Source organism: Rutidosis leptorrhynchoides, chromosome 1 (assembly GCF_046630445.1).
Source record: "Rutidosis leptorrhynchoides isolate AG116_Rl617_1_P2 chromosome 1, CSIRO_AGI_Rlap_v1, whole genome shotgun sequence".
Taxonomy (NCBI): domain Eukaryota; kingdom Viridiplantae; phylum Streptophyta; class Magnoliopsida; order Asterales; family Asteraceae; genus Rutidosis; species Rutidosis leptorrhynchoides.
In genome coordinates, this window is record NC_092333.1 from 309,609,893 (window position 1) to 309,631,158 (window position 21,266).

Below are 21,266 nucleotides of genomic sequence, written 5' to 3' on the forward strand. Positions count from 1 at the left end.
TAACTTGGTTTTTCAAAGAACACCTTAAAAACTGTTTTTACGACGTCGGAGTGCAACCGGGGGCTGTTTTGGGTTGGATAATTAAAAACTATCTTGAACCTTGAATTGGAGGTTTATTTTCTGGAAAAATGATATTTACTATGAATATGATAATACATAAAAATTTCATGATTTAACTCAAAGTATAAGTATTTTTAGAAAAATAATCATTTAAGGTTGTTTACATGATGGAAAATGACTAACTTCATAAGTTTCACCAAAGTTTGACCTATGACCTGTGATTTTGAATACAAACTAAGGTATTTACAGTTCATATTCTTAAAGAAGGACTCGATCCAAGGAAGTGCCAAGTTGAACCAATGAAAACGGAGTTGTAACGAAGAAACTATGACCAAAACAAAATCGGATATCCAAGACTAGTTTAGCCACGAAAATAATTGGAGAAAAATTAAATAAATCACATCTTTTTAAAATAACATGATATTTTATATATATGTACTCATAATTTAATTTTATATATTTCAGGATCACCCGTAAACAATACGAGAAAATTAATCATAAGATCCCATTATTGTACGCAACACGTCATTTGACAACACCGGTACATTATGTACGCAACACGTCATTTGACAACACCGGTACCGTGGGTCAAGATTAATCCCGACCAATACGAATACGATGGGGGTTTTATTTATTTTGATGGAGGTTTTATTTATTTCGATGGGGGTTTTATTTATTTCGATGGGGGTTTTATTTAATTATTAAAACACCTAAAAATGAACCATTAAAATTAAATTACTAACTACGGACTAAGAAGACATAAAAAGTATTATAAGTATATATATGTGACGATTGTTTAAAATAAAAATATATTGATATATTATATATGGATAGGTTCGTGATATCAACCGGAGACCAAGTCAAAATATATATCTTCAAGGCAAAAGTGAGTATATAGTCCCACTTTTAAACTCTAAGTATTTCGGGATGAGAATACATGTATTTTATGTTTTATGTTATGGACACAAGTAACTGAAAAATATATTCTACGTTGAGTTGTACCACTGGCATACTTCCCTGTAGCTTGGTAACTATTATTTACAGCGGTATTGTAAACGCGAATCCTGTTGATAGATCTATCGGGCCTGACAACCCCAACCGGACTGGACGACCAGTATTCAACGGTTGCACAGTACTTCGTTTCGTAACTACACTTGGTACGGTGTAGTAAGATTTCATAATAAATGGAATATGCGACGTGATTAAATGTTAAGTATGGTTACCAAGTGCTCAACCACTTAGAATATTTTTATTAAAATGTTTACATATGAAATCTTGTGGTCTATATTTATATCGCTGCCGGCATTAAACCTATATCTCACCAACTTTATGTTGACGTTTTAAACATGTCTATTCTCAGGTGATAACTAAAAGCTTCCGCTGCAACATGTTGAATTTAAGCAAGATCTTGAGTATGCATATTTGTGTCAAAAAAAAAACTGCATATCGGAGGATTTGTAATGTAAAATATGCTAGAAATCGTATTGTTATCATCATATGTAAAGTTTGTAAGTCTAAGATTATCGCTAAACGATAATCATCTTTATATTGTCTAAAACTTGTATTAAAATAAGAGTTATGGTTTGTAATGTAAAATAAATGCAGTTGTTCTTTTAAAAATGTCGCATATAGAGGTCAATACCTCGCAATGAAATCATACGTTATCTAACTCGTTCTTATGATTAAGGACGGGTTATCACATGTGGTATCAGAGCGGTGGTCTTAGCGAACCAGGTTTGCATTAGTGTGTCTAACTGATAAGTCGTTAGGATACATTAGTAAGTCTGGACTTTGACCGGGTCTGATTTAAAAACCATTGCTTATCATTGTTGGTTAAAATTTATATGTAAATATTATGTAGTACTAATGGGTTAGTTGTTGTGTGATAGATGTCGGGCTCAAAACTTGTTATCACATTCAGTGACTCCGAACCAGAATCTTCAGATGGTGTTCCAGTCATTAACCTATCCGATGACGAAAATAATATCTTTGGGGAAGACTCACAAATTCCGGATGAACCGACTATAGAGAACCCGGAAAGTGAACCCGAGGAGGAAAGTGAACCCGAGGAGGAAAGTGAAACCGAGGAAGAAATACAGGAAATTACAAAAGACAAGTTCAAACTAGGAAAGAAACGAAAGGCTAATGAATTAGAAAATTCAAATCCCGAGTTTAGTGAGGATGATGTGGCACCAACTCCACTAGACACTACCACCCCTATTCCCGCTATTCCTATTCGTTCTATCCCGGCATCCAGTTCTTCAGCCCCACAGCCAAAATATAGGCAGACAGCTAGGATAAGCGTTAAGCGATTCTTTGAACCTAAACGTCCTAGAAAATAGACCAAACGATGCGCTGCCGTATTAAACCATGGGATCATATAATGTTTTGTATAATATTATTAGTGTGGTTTGCTTAATGTTCAATGTAAGATAAGCATATGTAAAATAATGAAGTATGAAATGTAATAATTTTCCATGGTTAAGTATTATTTAGATGGTAGTAATTGGTTCTGTACTAAGCTATTAAGTATGGACATTAACGGGTAGGTACTACCCTAGATATAATTATAAAACGCTAATAAGAAGAAAAGGCTTTTATAATAATACCTGGTTCATATTATTAATAAGCTATAATGTACTGTAAATATACACTACATCTATAATATTCCATGTGAATAATTATTTTCTTTTCATTCTTATAGAAGAATATGGCGCGATTGAATCGAATGACGGAACAAGAAGTCGAGGAATTCATCAACCAGCGAGTGAACGATAGAATGTTATGGGTCGAGGCTGCAAGAGCTGCTGCAGTTAACCCAAATCCTCGCGTAGGATGCACCTACAAGACTTTTCAAGCTTGCAAGCCCTCATCATTCAGTGGAACAGAAGGACCGATCGGTTTAACCCGGTGGATAGAAAAGATGGAGACTGTGTTTAAAATCAGTGGTTGTGTTGAAAAGGACATGACCAAGTATGCATCGTGCACTTTACAAGATAGTGCACTCACGTGGTGGAAAAATTTTGTGAAGGCTGTAGGAGGAGATGTAGCTTATGATACTCCATGGGAAGAATTCAAAACAATGTTAATCAACGAATATTGTCCAAGGAACGAGGTTAGGAAGTTGGAAGATGAATTACGAAGTCTGAAGGTTATTGGTACTGAAATCACCAACTACAATCAGCGATTCATGGAATTAGTTTTGCTATGTCCTGAATTGGTTCCAACCGAAGAACGGAAGATTGAAATGTACAAAGATGGTTTGCCCAAAAAGGTCAAGGCAAATGTTACAGCATCGAAACCTAAGACAATTCATGAAGCTATAACCATGGCAAACGAGCTAATGGATCAGGTCATCATGGATAAGAAAGTATCCAATACTGATGTGAGGGTATCAGGTAACAAAAGAAAGTGGAATGGAAATTATGGTCGAGGTAACCAACAACAATCTTTTAAGAAACAAGAAATCACGCAAGGTGCGGGTAGTGGTTTAAGCTTTGGTTACAAAGGACAAAATCCTTTATGCAACCGATGCCACAAACATCACTCTGGTTACTGTAATGTGGTATGCAACAAATGTAATCGAAAGGGTCATCTTGCTGAAGATTGTAGGGCTCTCGTTACAAATACAAACGGTACCAAGACTCCTGCCACCAATGCAAATAGAACTGCCTTGGCCACTGTTACTTGTTATGGGTGTAGGAAACAGGGTCATTATAAGAGCCAGTGTCCGAATCCAGAGAAGAATAATGGATCTGCACGTGGAAGAGCATTTGTTATTAATGCTAGAGAGGCGTGTGAAGACCCGGAGCTTGTTATGGGTACGTTTACCATTAATAACTTATCCGCATCTATTATATTTGATACTGGTGCCGATAGAAGTTACGTGAGTAGAGACTTTTACGTTAAATTGAATTGTTCATCATTACCTCTAGATGCTAAGTACATGATTGAGTTAGCTAATGGTAAACTAATTAAAGCCGATAAAATTTGCCGTGATTGTAAAATAAATTTAGCCGGAGAAACATTTAAGATTGATTTGATACCCGTAGAATTAGGAAGTTTTGATGTAATAGTCGGCATGGACTGGATGTCCAAAATAGGAGCTGAAGTTGTGTGCGCCAAGAAGGCAATTCGCATTCCTCGTAAGGATAAAACACAAGTAATGATTTATGGAGAGAAGGGTAACTCAAAGCTAAAACTCATTAGTTATTTGAAAGCTCAAAAGTGCTTGAAGAAAGGGTGCTATGCTATCTTAGCACATGTTAATAAAGTCAAAACGAAGGAAAAAGTGAAGAGCATCAATGACGTGCCTGTGGCAAGAGATTTTCCTGAAGTCTTTCCTGAAGAGTTGCTGGGATTACCTCCATTTAGATCTGTAGAATTTCAAATAGATTTAGTACCAGGAGCTGCACCAGTGGCTCGTGCGCCATATAGACTTGCACCGTCCGAATTAAAAGAACTTCAAAGTCAGTTAAAAGAATTACTGGACCGTGGATTCATACGACCAAGCACTTCACCGTGGGGAGCTCCAATTTTATTTGTTAAGAAGAAAGATGGATCTTTTAGGATGTGTATAGATTATCGTGAATTAAATAAGTTAACTATCAAGAATCGGTATCCACTACCGAGAATTGATGACTTATTTGATCAACTGCAAGGATCATGTGTTTATTCGAAAATCGACCTAAGATCGGGCTATCATCAACTACGCGTCAAAGAAGAAGATATACCGAAAACTGCATATCGGAGGATTTGTAATGTAAAATATGCTAGAAATCGTATTGTTATCATCACATGTAAAGTTTGTAAGTCTAAGATTATCGCTAAACGATAATCATCTTTATATTGTCTAAAACTTGTATTAAAATAAGAGTTATGGTTTGTAATGTAAAATAAATGCAGTTGTTCTTTTAAAAATGTCGCATATAGAGGTCAATACCTCGCAATGAAATCATACGTTATCTAACTCGTTCTTATGATTAAGGACGGGTTATGACATGTGTGACGACCCGGAAATTTTCGACCAAATTTAAACTTTAATCTTTATATTATTCTGACACGATAAGCAAAGTTTGTTAAGTTAAATCTCAAGAATTTTAAACTGTGTTCATACATTCATTATAACCTCGACCAAATTCTGACGATTCACAAACCGTTATATATAAATAGATATGTATATGTATATATATATATATATATATATATATATATATATATTATAACTTGATAATATTAATAAAGTATTAAACGTATAATACTTTACACGAACGTATTTGTTTCAATATGATTTTCGACGAAATTTAAAAAATATATATTAAATGATTGAATTATCAGAAACATTGAATTATGATTACAAGTCTCTGTTGAGAGGTCCACTATGATTTGAGAAAATCTATTCCTCTTAACGACATTCAGAATTATTTGTAAAGCTATTTATAAATAAAAACATAAAGTGTCATTTACGAAAGTTAGACAAAAGTTAGTGGAGAATTGTTTTCCATAATATTCTATTAATCTATTTCCAAGCGTACAATGACGTTTTCAGTTTAAAAAGAACTTTATTATTAAAACGTATATAACTTTTATAAATATATAGAATCACTTTTGACAACTCATTACTTAACCAGTATAATAAATATAACGATATTTATATTTTATTTCATTAAATATATATAACGATTTAAATTAATATTATATATATTTATACGCGCATTATACATACATAGTTTTTATACTTTTACTATACTTTAACTTTACCTTTACTTTACTTTTACTTTACTTTAACTATAATAATTCACTTTAATAATTCATACTTTAATAATTCACTTTAATAATTTATACTTTAATAATTCACTTTAATAATTCATACTTTAATAATTCACTTTAATAATTCATACTTTAATAATTCACTTTAATAATTCATACTTTAATAATTCACTTTAATAATTCATACTTTAATAATTCACTTTAATAATTCAAAAATCTATTATAAATAGAATTCAATAGGTTTCATTATTTCATAGAAACTTGAAAATATATTTCTCTAAACTCTCTCAATCGATTTATATATATATATATATATATATATATATATATATATATATATATATATTTGCTCTGTATTATTTCAAGATATTATTAGTATACATAAAATATTACGACGGAGTGCTGTCCGAGTGATTTCAAAATAGTTTTTTTGAATGAGTCGAAGCTAAGGAAATTATGGGTTATAGCTATGGAGGTGATAGGTACGGTTCATGGGTATGCTCGTGAGGTCAATCTAGTGTTTATCATCTCCGGTGCGTCTACGTACTTTCCTGCAATATTGAATCTCAATATTGATACGTTCGTAAATCTGAGGCCAACCTTGCACTTGTTAAATGACGTTATATGTATTTTTACTACGAAATACAGTATGGTGAGTTTCATTTGCTCCCTTTTATATATATTTTTGGGACTGAGAATACATGCGCTGTTTTTATAAATGTTTTACGAAATAGGCACAAGTACTAAAACTAATTCTACGTGGGTTTAAACCAGAAATATACCCTTAGCTTGGTAACATTAAACTACTTTTCTATGTACGGTAGGCGCGAATCCTAAAGATAGATCTATTGGGCTTGACAAACCCCATCCTGACTATGGGATGCTTTAGTACTTCGAGGTTATTTTAAACACACCTGATCTGGTGTACTTCAGAGGGTAAAAACTGAACGTTAAGGCTTGTTACCGGGTGCCTACAACTTATAGAATACTTTTATACACTTGTGAGTGTACATATATTTATAAACGGAAATCTTGTGGTCTATTAATATATTGAAATGATTGTTATGATAAACCTATGAACTCACCAACCTTTTGGTTGACACTTTAAAGCCTGTTTATTCTCAGGTATTAAAGAAATCTTTCGCTGTGCATTAGCTCATTTTAAGGATATTACTTGGAGTCATTCATGGCATATTTTGAAAGACGTTGCATTCAAGTCATTGAGTTCATCAAGATTATTATTAAGCCAATTATAGTTGGATGTATTATGAAATGGTGTGCATGCCGTTAACTTTCGTTGTAAAGAAAGTTTGTCTTTTAAAAACGAATGCAAAATGTATCATATAGAGGTCAAATACCTCGCGATGAAATCAACTATTATGAATCGTTTATAATATATATGAACCGGTCCTTTCAGTTGGTATCAGAGCGGTGGTCTTAGCGAACCAGGTCTGCATTAGTGTGTCTAACTGATAGTCGTTAGGATGCATTAGTGAGTCTGAACTTCGACCGTGTCTGCATGTCAAAAGTTTTGCTCATCATTTTTGTCAGAAATTACCTGCTTATCATTCTTAGTCTAGACACATTTTATTGCATTGATGCATGAATAGTGTATAGACAAAATTCATATCTTAGTGTATCTGCTAATTCATATCTTAGCGTATCTGTTACTGTAAACTTTGTCTGACATATTCCGTAAATTCCTCCGTAATCTACGAAACCTTTTGCTATATATAATTAGAATACCACCCGATAGCCGGAAAATCATTTCATATCGAAAAATTCTTTATTCAATCGTACGAAATGGAATTCGTCATTAGTTCAAGTCCCTCGGATTCCGAAATGGAATCCCACTCAAGTTCCGAAAGCAGTGTGACCGAAATGGATCAACCAATTAGTCATCATCTATTCTGGATGAATTGGGGATGGGTTCGTAGCCTCCTTAATCATTGGAGACAAGAAGAAGGTGATCCCTTCCATCCACCACATTGCCCTCTTGGCGAAGAACCTGAAGCACTTACCGGTGAACCTATCCGAAACACCATTTTCTCTCTTATTTCTTGAGTATCTCGTCACGATTACATACTATACCAAATTCTAGATTTTATTTATCCGCTCATCCGAACCGACAATCACCCCGGTATAATAGAAGAAGTCAACGAGCTTCGCGCTCTGGTAGTGGCTTTGGAGAATATGGTGCAAAGGTTACAAATACCAGCAGCAGCACTAGCAGCATAAACAGTACCACCATCAGCAACACCAACATTACCATCACCACCACCAACAACAACATCCACATCCTACACCGCAACATCACAATCTGTATCTCAAACATCAACGTCATACGCCCTATAAATATCCAGGAATATCAACAACAACAAACGATGAAGTATTAATTCATAAACTTCATTGAAGAGATATCTCTACGGCAGTTATGTAATCTCCAAAATCTTAGAGATTATTTAATTCTGACCGTAAATCGGATGAGTGAACGGAGATGGTAGAGTAGAAACTTTGATCGAAAATGGTGTACGATTTACAAGCTAGAATTGTTTTACCAACAGCATCAACAAGACCGTAGCATCATCAACACAGTCAGTGCCGTCAGTATCATCAGAATCAACAGCACCTGTAACATCACAAACTCTGTCAGTTCAAGAATCATTGTGGACATCATTACGAATCAACAAAAAATATATTGTATCAACGAGTTATGAAGTATTAACTCATTTCCAATCGAAAGATTTATATGTATATTTTATATGTATAAATTTTTAAACCATAATAAATCTTCCCGTACCAAGCTATTATGTGTGAATCTTAACTACTCAGTTAATTCATATTACAAATATGCAATGATGTGCGTCCTTCGTCCGCAACTTAATCATCGTTAATTACAATCTCTGTCTCAATTCAATAAAATTCCAATTCATAATAAACCAAGTGTATTATTCGAATATATGTTTGATTTTACACTTTCATCATCGATGTACTCGAAACTTTTCAAATAACATCATTCGTACCTTGCGAAGTTCACAAGAATTTCACGAAAACCAACAAATAACAAAGTAATGATTCATAATTTCAATATTATTGAAGAAATACTAATGCAATTTATAAAGTTTTAGGGATTACTCAATTCTAGTTCTAACCATAAAACAAATGAGTTTAATTTAATATTAACTCATTAAATCTATATTACATCTAAAGAAAATATACACATATATTTTCATAAAGACTGTAATAAACTTCTTTTGTACAAAATATTAATTGTGAATTTTTTTTAACGGGTAGGTAATACCCGAGAGATATATAAATTCACAATTAATATATTATATTTTTCGAAACTGATTCAGCAATCATCAACTATACTCCCTACTTTCACAACAATATCCATTCTTTCATATAAATCAAAACAATCATACTCATTCAAATTCAATTACATATTTTGATTTTGAAATCGCATAATTCAATTCGAAATATAACCAGTATCATCACTCTTAGATTCCTATATCTTTCAAAGCTAAACTTTGACTTCAAAACTGTGTTAGAACATCATATGTATTAACGATTACAATATGTGCTCAAACCCTTCGAAATTCCTGAAGACACTTCACCTAAGGAACAATCGAGATGATGATCCAACCACATGTTACCCACAGTTATACACCCGAAAAACTCTCAAAACCCAAGTCATAGTTAGACACGTATCCGTGTTAGACCCTTTGGCATTTACTAGCTAAAATAACTTTTCAATTCCGTTTCAAAATAGACAGTTTTGTCACAGCTCCAGCAAGTCAACTTCGACTTCTCAATCAAAACAGTCTTATTATAACCTCGATAGATACGTTACCCTTTCACCAACGTTACCGGGTAATCGTTTATATTCACCACATTAGCAATAAACTTACCAACAACTTCACTGATCTTTGACTTTCCAAAAAAAAAAAAAAAATCATTATAATTATCGAAACCCTATCATATACTCATTCGTACCTTATAACAAGAATTGCCATACCAATTATTGAGAATCAGCAATCAGTATTTTGAAACCTCGCAGCATGTCTACATCAACAATTACATATACACACAACGTCTACCTCCAAGACTTACATTCTTTGAATGAGAAATTTCTGAATAACACCCTAAACTGCGAACCAGTTCTCGAAATTTTGAAAAATGCTGATGAAGCAGCAAAAACTGTAAACGACCTTAACAGTAAAAAGTTGGATGATAAAGGATAGTATATTGGCAAAGCTCTGAAAAAGAGAAGCTTTGGAACTGGAAAACGGATTGAGCAAAGTATGAAGGAGGCTGTGGACAAATCACAAAGGCTGAACCTGTCTTCAAAGAATCCAAATGATTCAGTACTTGCTGAAGTCATTAACAAATACCTTGCTCCTGACTCTAAACCCCTGCGGACAATATCCTTCATCATCCTCTGATATTAGACATTCTAAGATATCATCATATCTTTCATTATAAATATCATCCATACTTCTGAAGATATTTTTATAATTATTCTTATCTGAAATCATTTACCTCTTCGCGCTATCTGTATTATATCATAAAAGAAACTATTTTAGTTTCTAAATTCTGAAACATTCGAGTTTAAAATAGGAATATTCTTGAAGAAGTGTTGGGAGCTGAAGCATGAGTTAGTATAATATAATGACACTTGATCAACGTGATTATATTACAGTAATTCATGCTGAGTTTCTAAATGGAACATGATGATTCACAGATCATAACGTCATCATGTGCTATGTTACACGACTCTTGTATTCTCTTTGATCTCTAAATATCAAGAAAATATTTCTTGATGATTCGGCCTTTTCCGAGGTATTCTGGTAATTTAACAAGTCAAGATCGTGCCATTACAATTTCCTTCCTAGAACATTAACAATGTTCATTCCGAAATTTATATCTGCGAATTCTGGACCATTACAAGCGGTGCTTAATCGCAAGAAGAAGAAACGAAAGGACAAAGCTCTGAACTAGAAATGGGAGTATAAATCATAGCAAATAGAAGAGAGCATTAACTGTGGATGACAATGATTATAGAAGAAGCAAGGACTTTGAAATATAAGGGAAGATATAAAACCCAACAATAACCCAGAAATCACAAACCGTATATATCAATGCATATAGCAATATAAAGACACGGGAGAACTAAAAACACTATAAAACTAAGAGTATAGTAGAAGTAAATAGATTCTTCCGGAGGCAGATGAAAAAGAAGAGCGACAGATATGAAAGTGAGGAGTATATCAAGAATCAGCACTGGATGAAGCACATTGACAAATACTTTAAAATATGAGTTGAGAAGGTGTGAGTTGTAAGAAAACAAAGGAGGTGGATTTATAGTGAAATATCCGACAGAGAAATCAAAATGGATTATCACATTAATTCGAAGAGGATCATAATTTCCTTAATCGCCGAATAATCAAATCCAATATAGATTACAAAGATTTTCTTTTCGGAGATCAATCGTGATGACGTCAAAAGATATGACGAATCACTATTATTTTATTTCATTCGTTTACGATAACTTCACTCACACGCTTCGAGTAATCGAATTATTTTATCCATGCTTCTTGAACATGATAAAACTCTATAATCGTTATAATAATATTCTCATTGTTAGTCATGATGACCTCTATCAAATTTCGGGGACGAAATTTCTTTAACGGGTAGGTACTGTGACGACCCGAAAATTTCCGACCAAATTTAAACTTTAATCTTTATATTATTCTGACACGATAAGCAAAGTTTGTTAAGTTAAATCTCAAGAATTTTAAACTGTGTTCATACATTCATTATAACCTCGACCAAATTTCGACGATTCATGAACCGTTATATATAAATAGATATGTATATGTATATATATATATATATATATATATATATATATATATATATATATATATATATATATATATATATATATATTATAACTTGATAATATTAATAAAGTATTAAACGTATAATACTTTACACGAACGTATTTGTTTCAATATGATTTTCGACGAAATTAAAAAAATATTTATTAAATGATTGAATTATCAGAAACATTGAATTATGATTACAAGTCTCTGTTGAGAGGTCCACTATGATTTGAGAAAATCTATTCCTCTTAACGATATTCAGAATAATTTGTAAAGCTATTTATAAATAAAAACATAAAGTGTCATTTACGAAAGTTAGACAAAAGTTAGTGGAGAATTGGTTTCCATAATATTCTATTAATCTATTTCCAAGCGTACAATGACGTTTTCAGTTTAAAAAGAACTTTATTATTAAAACGTATATAACTTTTATAAATATCTAGAATCACTTTTGACAACTCATTACTTAACCAGTATAATAAATATAACGATATTTATATTTTATTTCATTAAATATATATAACGATTTAAATTAATATTATATATATTTATACGCGCATTATACATACATAGTTTTTATACTTTTACTATACTTTAACTTTACCTTTACTTTACTTTAACTATAATAATTCACTTTAATAATTCATACTTTAATAATTCACTTTAATAATTTATACTTTAATAATTCACTTTAATAATTCATACTTTAATAATTCACTTTAATAATTCATACTTTAATAATTCACTTTAATAATTCATACTTTAATAATTCACTTTAATAATTCATACTTTAATAATTCACTTTAATAATTCAAAAATCTATTATAAATAGAATTCAATAGGTTTCATTATTTCATAGAAACTTGAAAATATATTTCTCTAAACTCTCTCAATCGATTTATATATATATATATATATATATATATATATATATATATATATATATATATATATATATATATATATATATATATATATATATATATATATATATATATATATATATATATATATATATATATATATATATTTGCTCTGTATTATTTCAAGATATTATTAGTATACATAAAATATTACGACGGAGTGCTGTCCGAGTGATTTCAAAATAGTTTTTTTGAATGAGTCGAAGCTAAGGAAATTATGGGTTATAGCTATGGAGGTGATAGGTATGGTTCATGGGTATGCTCGTGAGGTAAATCTAGTGTTTATCATCTCCGGTGCGTCTACGTACTTTCCTGCAATATTGAATCTCAATATTGATACGTTCGTGAATCTGAGGCCAACCTTGCACTTGTTAAATGACGTTATATGTATTCTTACTACGAAATACAGTATGGTGAGTTTCATTTGCTCCCTTTTATATATATTTTTGGGACTGAGAATACATGCGCTGTTTTTATAAATGTTTTACGAAATAGGCACAAGTACTAAAACTAATTCTACGTGGGTTTAAACCAGAAATATACCCTTAGCTTGGTAACATTAAACTACTTGTCTATGTACGGTAGGCGCGAATCCTAAAGATAGATCTATTGGGCTTGACAAACCCCATCCTGACTATGGGATGCTTTAGTACTTCGAGGTTATTTTAAACACACCTGATCTGGTGTACTTCAGAGGGTAAAAACTGAACGTTAAGGCTTGTTACCGGGTGCCTACAACTTATAGAATACTTTTATACACTTGTGAGTGTACATATATTTATAGACGGAAATCTTGTGGTCTATTAAAGTATTGAAATGATTGTTATGATAAACCTATGAACTCACCAACCTTTTGGTTGACACTTTAAAGCATGTTTATTCTCAGGTATTAAAGAAATCTTTCGCTGTGCATTAGCTCATTTTAAGGATATTACTTGGAATCATTCATGGCATATTTTGAAAGACGTTGCATTCAAGTCATTGAGTTCATCAAGATTATTATTAAGCCAATTATAGTTGGATGTATTATGAAATGGTGTGCATGCCGTCAACTTTCGTTGTAAAGAAAGTTTGTCTTTTAAAAACGAATGCAATGTTTGTAAAATGTATCATATAGAGGTCATCGTCCTCGATGAGGTTTGCCCCACCACCCCCAACGGCACACAACCTGGCTCTGATACCATTCTGTAACACCCCAGCTTAACATGACCACAATATTGTCCGCTTTGCCCGCAGGCGCACGGCTTTTTCTTGGCGACCACACACGAGAAGCACTTTCCCAGGAGGTCACCCATCCTAGTAGTGTTCTCGCCCGAGCACGCTTAACTGCAGCATACTCACACATCTTCTCTTCCTGTGGTCCCAAAACGCGTTGTGTCATTTAAGCGTGAGTATTACCTTATAATCCCATGATCACTCATGTTCATGGGCGATGTGGGATTTGCCTAGGGTGTTACATTCAAATGGTGTCGTATCCCCAGGCAGTCTTTGGTAACTTCGTGATGAAATCCATGGTAATACCATCCCATTTCCATTCTGGGATTTCTGGTTGTTGAAGTAACCCTGACGGCTTCTGGTGTTCTGCTTTGACTTTGGAACAAGTTAAACACTCCCCAACATATGTTGCAACGTCTGTCTTTAAATTAGGCCACCAATAATGTATCTTAAGATCTTGGTACATCTTTCCCACTCCAGGATGTATCGAGTATCTTGTCTTATGTGCCTCGTTCAATATCAACTTCCTTAATCCACCCAACTTCGGTACCCAAATACGATTTGCAAAATATCGAATTCCGTCTTCCCGTATAACGAGTTGCTTCTCATACTTCTTCATTGTTTCATTTCCTATGTTTTCTTTAGTAAGTGCTTCTTGTTGAACCTCTTTGATTTGTGAGTTGAGATTCATGCGAATTTTTATGTTCATCGCTCGTACTCGAATTGGTTCTCGTTCCTTTCTGCTTAGTGCGTCAGCCACCACATTCGCTTTCCCGGGATGATAACGAATTTCACAATCATAGTCGTTTATTAACTCGACCCACCTACGTTGCCTCATGTTCAGCTGTTTCTGATCAAAAATATGTTGAAGGCTATTATGATCAGTAAACACAGTGCATTTAACCCCATACAAGTAGTGTCTCCATATCTTCAATGCAAACACGACTGCTCCCAGTTCTAGATCATGCGTCGTATAATTCCGCTCGTGAATCTTCAATTGTCGGGATGCGTATGCAATAACTTTCTTCCGTTGCATAAGAACGCAACCAAAACCTTGTCGCGAAGCGTCACAATATATTTCAAAATCATCGTTCCCTTCTGGTAACGATAAAATAGGCGCCGTAATCAACTTCTTTTTTAGTAATTGAAATGCACTCTCCTGCTCAGAAGTCCATTCATATTTCTTCCCTTTTTGCGTTAACGCTGTCAACGGCTTAGCTATTCGGGAAAAATCTTGAATAAACCTTCTATAATAACCGGCTAAACCCAAAAATTGGCGTATCTGCGTTGGTGTCTTAGGAGTCTCCCATTTTTCAATGGCTTCAATTTTTGCTGGATCAACCTGAATTCCTTTGCTACTAATAACGTGGCCAAGAAATTGCACTTCTTTCAACCAGAAAGCACATTTAGAAAATTTAGCATATAGCTGTTCTTTTCTTAACAACTCTAATATCAACTTTAAATGCTGCTCATGCTCTTGCTCACTCTTGGAATAGATAAGAATATCATCAATGAAAACGATAACAAACTTATCTAGATATGGACTACAAACTCGATTCATGAGGTCCATGAATACAGCTGGCGCATTCGTCAATCCAAATGGCATGACCAAAAATTCGTAATGACCGTAGCGTGTCCAAAAAGCAGTTTTCGGTATATCTTCTTCTTTGACGCGTAGTTGATGATAGCCCGATCTTAGGTCGATTTTCAAATAAACACATGATCCTTGCAGTTGATCAAATAAGTCATCAATTCTCGGTAGTGGATACCGATTCTTGATAGTTAACTTATTTAATTCACGATAATCTATACACATCCTAAAAGATCCATCTTTCTTCTTAACAAATAAAATTGGAGCTCCCCACGGTGAAGTGCTTGGTCGTATGAATCCACGGTCCAGTAATTCTTTTAACTGACTTTGAAGTTCTTTTAATTCGGACGGTGCAAGTCTATATGGCGCACGAGCCACTGGTGCAGCTCCTGGTACTAAATCTATTTGAAATTCTACAGATCTAAATGGAGGTAATCCCGGCAACTCTTCCGGAAAGACTTCAGGAAAATCTCTTGCCGCAGGCACGTCATTGATGCTCTTCACTTTTTCCTTCGTTTAGACTTTATTAACATGTGCTAAGATAGCATAGCACCCTTTCTTCAAGCACTTTTGAGCTTTCAAATAACTAATGAGTTTTAGCTTTGAGTTACCCTTCTCTCCATAAATCATTACTGGCGTTTTATCCTTACGAGGAATGCGAATTGCCTTCTTGGCGCACACAACTTCAGCTCCTATTTTGGACATCCAGTCCATGCCGACTATTACATCAAAACTTCCTAATTCTACGGGTATCAAATCAATCTTAAATGTTTCTCCGGCTAAATTTATTTTACAATCGCGGCAAATTTTATCGGCTTTAATTAGTTTACCATTAGCTAACTCAATCATGTACTTAGCATATAGAGGTAATGATGAACAATTCAATTTAACGTAAAAGTCTCTACTCACGTAACTTCTATCGGCACCAGTATTAAATATAATAGATGCGGATAAGTTATTAATGGTAAACGTACCCATAACAAGCTCCGGGTCTTCACACGCCTCTCTAGCATTAATAACAAATGCTCTTCCACGTGCAGATCCATTATTCTTCTCTGGATTCGGACACTGGCTCTTATAATGACCCTGTTTCCCACACCCATAACAAGTAACAGTGGCCAAGGCAGTTCTATTTGCATTGGTGGCAGGAGTCTTGGTACCGTTTGTATTTGTAACGAGAGCCCTACAATCTTCAGCAAGATGACCCTTTCGATTACATTTGTTGCATACCACATTACAGTAACCAGAGTGATGTTTGTGGCATCGGTTGCATAAAGGATTTTGTCCTTTGTAACCAAAGCTTAAACCACTACCCGCACCTTGCGTGATTTCTTGTTTCTTAAAAGATTGTTGTTGGTTTCCTCGACCATAATTTCCATTCCACTTTCTTTTGTTACCTGATACCCTCACATCAGTATTGGATACTTTCTTATCCATGATGACCTGATCCATTAGCTCGTTTGCCATGGTTATAGCTTCATGAATTGTCTTAGGTTTCGATGCTGTAACATTTGCCTTGACCTTTTTGGGCAAACCATCTTTGTACATTTCAATCTTCCGTTCTTCGGTTGGAACCAATTCAGGACATAGCAAAACTAATTCCATGAATCGCTGATTGTAGTTGGTGATTTCAGTACCAATAACCTTCAGACTTCGTAATTCATCTTCCAACTTCCTAACCTCGTTCCTTGGACAATATTCGTTGATTAACATTGTTTTGAATTCTTCCCATGGAGTATCATAAGCTACATCTCCTCCTACAGCCTTCACAAAATTTTTCCACCACGTGAGTGCACTATCTTGTAAAGTGCACGATGCATACTTGGTCATGTCCTTTTCAACACAACCACTGATTTTAAACACAGTCTCCATCTTTTCTATCCACCGGGTTAAACCGATCGGTCCTTCTGTTCCACTGAATGATGAGGGCTTGCAAGCTTGAAAAGTCTTGTAGGTGCATCCTACGCGAGGATTTGGGTTAACTGCAGCAGCTCTTGCAGCCTCGACCCATAACATTCTATCGTTCACTCGCTGGTTGATGAATTCCTCGACTTCTTGTTCCGTCATTCGATTCAATCGCGCCATATTCTTCTATAAGAATGAAAAGAAAATAATTATTCACATGGAATATTATAGATGTAGTGTATATTTACAGTACATTATAGCTTATTAATAATATGAACCAGGTATTATTATAAAAGCCTTTTCTTCTTATTAGCGTTTTATAATTATATCTAGGGTAGTACCTACCCGTTAATGTCCATACTTAATAGCTTAGTACAGAACCAATTACTACCATCTAAATAATACTTAACCATGGAAAATTATTGCATTTCATACTTCATTATTTTACATATGCTTATCTTACATTGAACATTAAGCAAACCACACTAATAATATTATACAAAACATTATATGATCCCATGGTTTAATACGGCAGCGCATCGTTTGGTCTATTTTCTAGGATGTTTAGGTTCAAAGAATCGCTTAACGCTTATCCTAGCTGTCTGCCTATATTTTGATCGTTCTATACTTATAAGATTAATATTTACATAAATTAAACCTTACCAACATGATAAGCAATCCAAATTGTTGAGATTTATGTTTTTGAAAAGAGTTTTACACAACGTTTGACCGTCTAGTTTGACCGATGATATCACGAACTATATAACATATGATAATTATATGTTTGTGTATATATATGTATATATACATATTTAACATGATCTAAGAATGTTTTAATACCTCATTTTGTATTAATAACAATAAGTTATAAGTATATTTTGAAACTACTAACTTAAGTTTTCAAAACAATAACCATACGTAACGTTTTTTGATATAAATACTTATGACCTATAATGTTTATACATATATCGTATATATAATGTATTTAATCACTTTTTAAGGACTTAAATACATAAAACAATATAATTATATTCACAAAAGATAGCTATATTTGAATTCTCATTCCATTTTTCACAAGATTTCTATACGTATATCTACGGTATATGTACTCGTATCATACCTAGCTTCTATACGTATTTCTATTGGTATATACACATCAAATCACCACCAACCAGCCCTTGTTCATGCTCTAGGTATAAGGTAATTGAATTTGGAGGATAGCTTGACTAATTACATAAAATTACAACTTGAAATTTTGTCCATGTCTACCCTTGATTCACGTTTTTAAGGAGTATCCAAGGATCATCATTTTGATTCATTTTACTTCAACTTTCTAGCCAAAACACACACATACTTAGAAGCCTTAAAACCCTTAATCAATTCAGCAAAGTTACCATGAAGATCTAGCTTCAAAAACATCACTTAATCACCATAAGAAAACCCTTACAAAAACACTTCAAGAATCCTTCCAAGAACACAAGTTTACTTCCATTTTTTCATTCAACTCCATCACTCTTTTGGTTCTAGGTTTTTACTCCTCTTTTACAGAAATCTTGTCCAAGTAACTTGAGGTAGTAACTTTGTTCATAACCTTATTCGATTCATATATATATAGCTATCTTATTTTATGGTATAAAATTTTAACAACAAGAACATAGTTTGAATGTTTTCAAACTTGTTTGCAAACTAAATAGATCCTTATAACTTAACTTTTAAAATACTTCAAGACCTGTAATATATCATAAATATATTCTAATTTAACAAGGTATAACTTGGTTTTTCAAAGAACACCTTAAAAACTGTTTTTACGACGTCGGAGTGCAACCGGGGGCTGTTTTGGGTTGGATAATTAAAAACTATCTTGAACCTTGAATTGGAGGTTTATTTTATGGAAAAATGATATTTACTATGAATATGATAACACATAAAAATTTCATGATTTAACTCAAAGTATAAGTATTTTTAGAAAAATAATCATTTAAGGTTGTTTACATGATGGAAAATGATTAACTTCATAAGTTTCACCAAAGTTTGACCTATGACCTGTGATTTCGAATACAAACTAAGGTATTTACAGTTCATATTCTTAAAGAAGGACTCGATCCAAGGAAGTGGCAAGTTGAACCAACGAAAACGGAGTTGTAACGAAGAAACTATGACCAAAACAAAATCGGATATCCAAGACTAGTTTAGCCACGAAAATAATTGGAGAAAAATTAAATAAATCACATCTTTTTAAAATAACATGATATTTTATATATATGTACTCATAATTTAATTTTATATATTTTAGGATCACCCGTAAACAATACGAGAAGATTAATCATAAGATCCCATGATTGTACGCAACACGTCATTTGACAACACCGGTACTTTATGTACGCAACACGTCATTTGACAACACCGGTACCGTGGGTCAAGATTAATCCCAACCAATACGAATACGATGGGGGTTTTATTTATTTCGATGGGGGTTTTATTTATTTCGATCGGGGTTTTATTTATTTCGATGGGGGTTTTATTTAATTATTAAAACACCTAAAAATGAACCATTAAAATTAAATTACTAACTACGGACTAAGAAGACATAAAAAGTATTATAAGTATATATATGTGACGATTGTTTAAAATAAAAATATATTGATATATTATATATGGATAGGTTCGTGATATCAACCGGAGACCAAGTCAAAATATATATCTTCAAGGCAAAAGTGAGTATATAGTCCTACTTTTAAACTCTAAGTATTTCGGGATGAGAATACATGTATTTTATGTTTTACGTTATGGACACAAGTAACTGAAAAATATACTCTACGTTGAGTTGTACCACTGGCATACTTCCCTGTAGCTTGGTAACTATTATTTACAGCGGTATTGTAAACGCGAATCCTGTTGATAGATCTATCAGGCCTGACAACCCCAACCGGACTGGATGACCAGTATTCAACGGTTGCACAGTACTTCGTTTCGTAACTACACTTGGTACAGTGTAGTAAGATTTCATAATAAAGGGAATATGCGACGTGATTAAATGTTAAGTATGGTTACCAAGTGCTCAACCACTTAGAATATTTTTATTAAAATGTTTACATGTGAAATCTTGTGGTCTATATTTATATCGCTGCCGGCATTAAACCTATATCTCACCAACTTTATGTTGACGTTTTAAACATGTCTATTCTCAGGTGATAACTAAAAGCTTCCGCTGCAACATGTTGAATTTAAGCAAGATCTTGAGTATGCATATTTGTGTCAAAAATAAAACTGCATATCGGAGGATTTGTAATGTAAAATATGCTAGAAATCGTATTGTTATCATCACATGTAAAGTTTGTAAGTCTAAGATTATCGCTAAATGATAATCATCTTTATATTGTCTAAAACTTGTATTAAAATAAGAGTTATGGTTTGTAATGTAAAATAAATGCAGTTGTTCTTTTAAAAATGTCGCATATAGAGGTCAATACCTCGCAATGAAATCATACGTTATCTAACTCGTTCTTATGATTAAGGACGGGTTATGACATGTGGTATCAGAGCCAAGTTCTTAGCGAACCAGGTTTGCATTAGTGTGTCTAACTGATAAGTCGTTAGGATACATTAGTAAGTCTGGACTTTGACCGGGTCTGATTTAAAAACCATTGCTTATCATTGTTGGTTAAAATTTATATGTAAATATTATGTAGTACTAATGGGTTAGTTGTTGTGTGATAGATGTCGGGCTCAAAACTTGTTATCACATTCAGCGACTCCGAACCAGAATCTTCAGATGGTGTTCCAGTCATTAACCTATCCGATGACGAAAATAATATCTTTGGGGAAGACTCACAAATTCCGGATGAACCGACTATAGAGAACCCGGAAAGTGAACCCGAGGAGGAAAGTGAACCCGAGGAGGAAAGTGAACCCGAG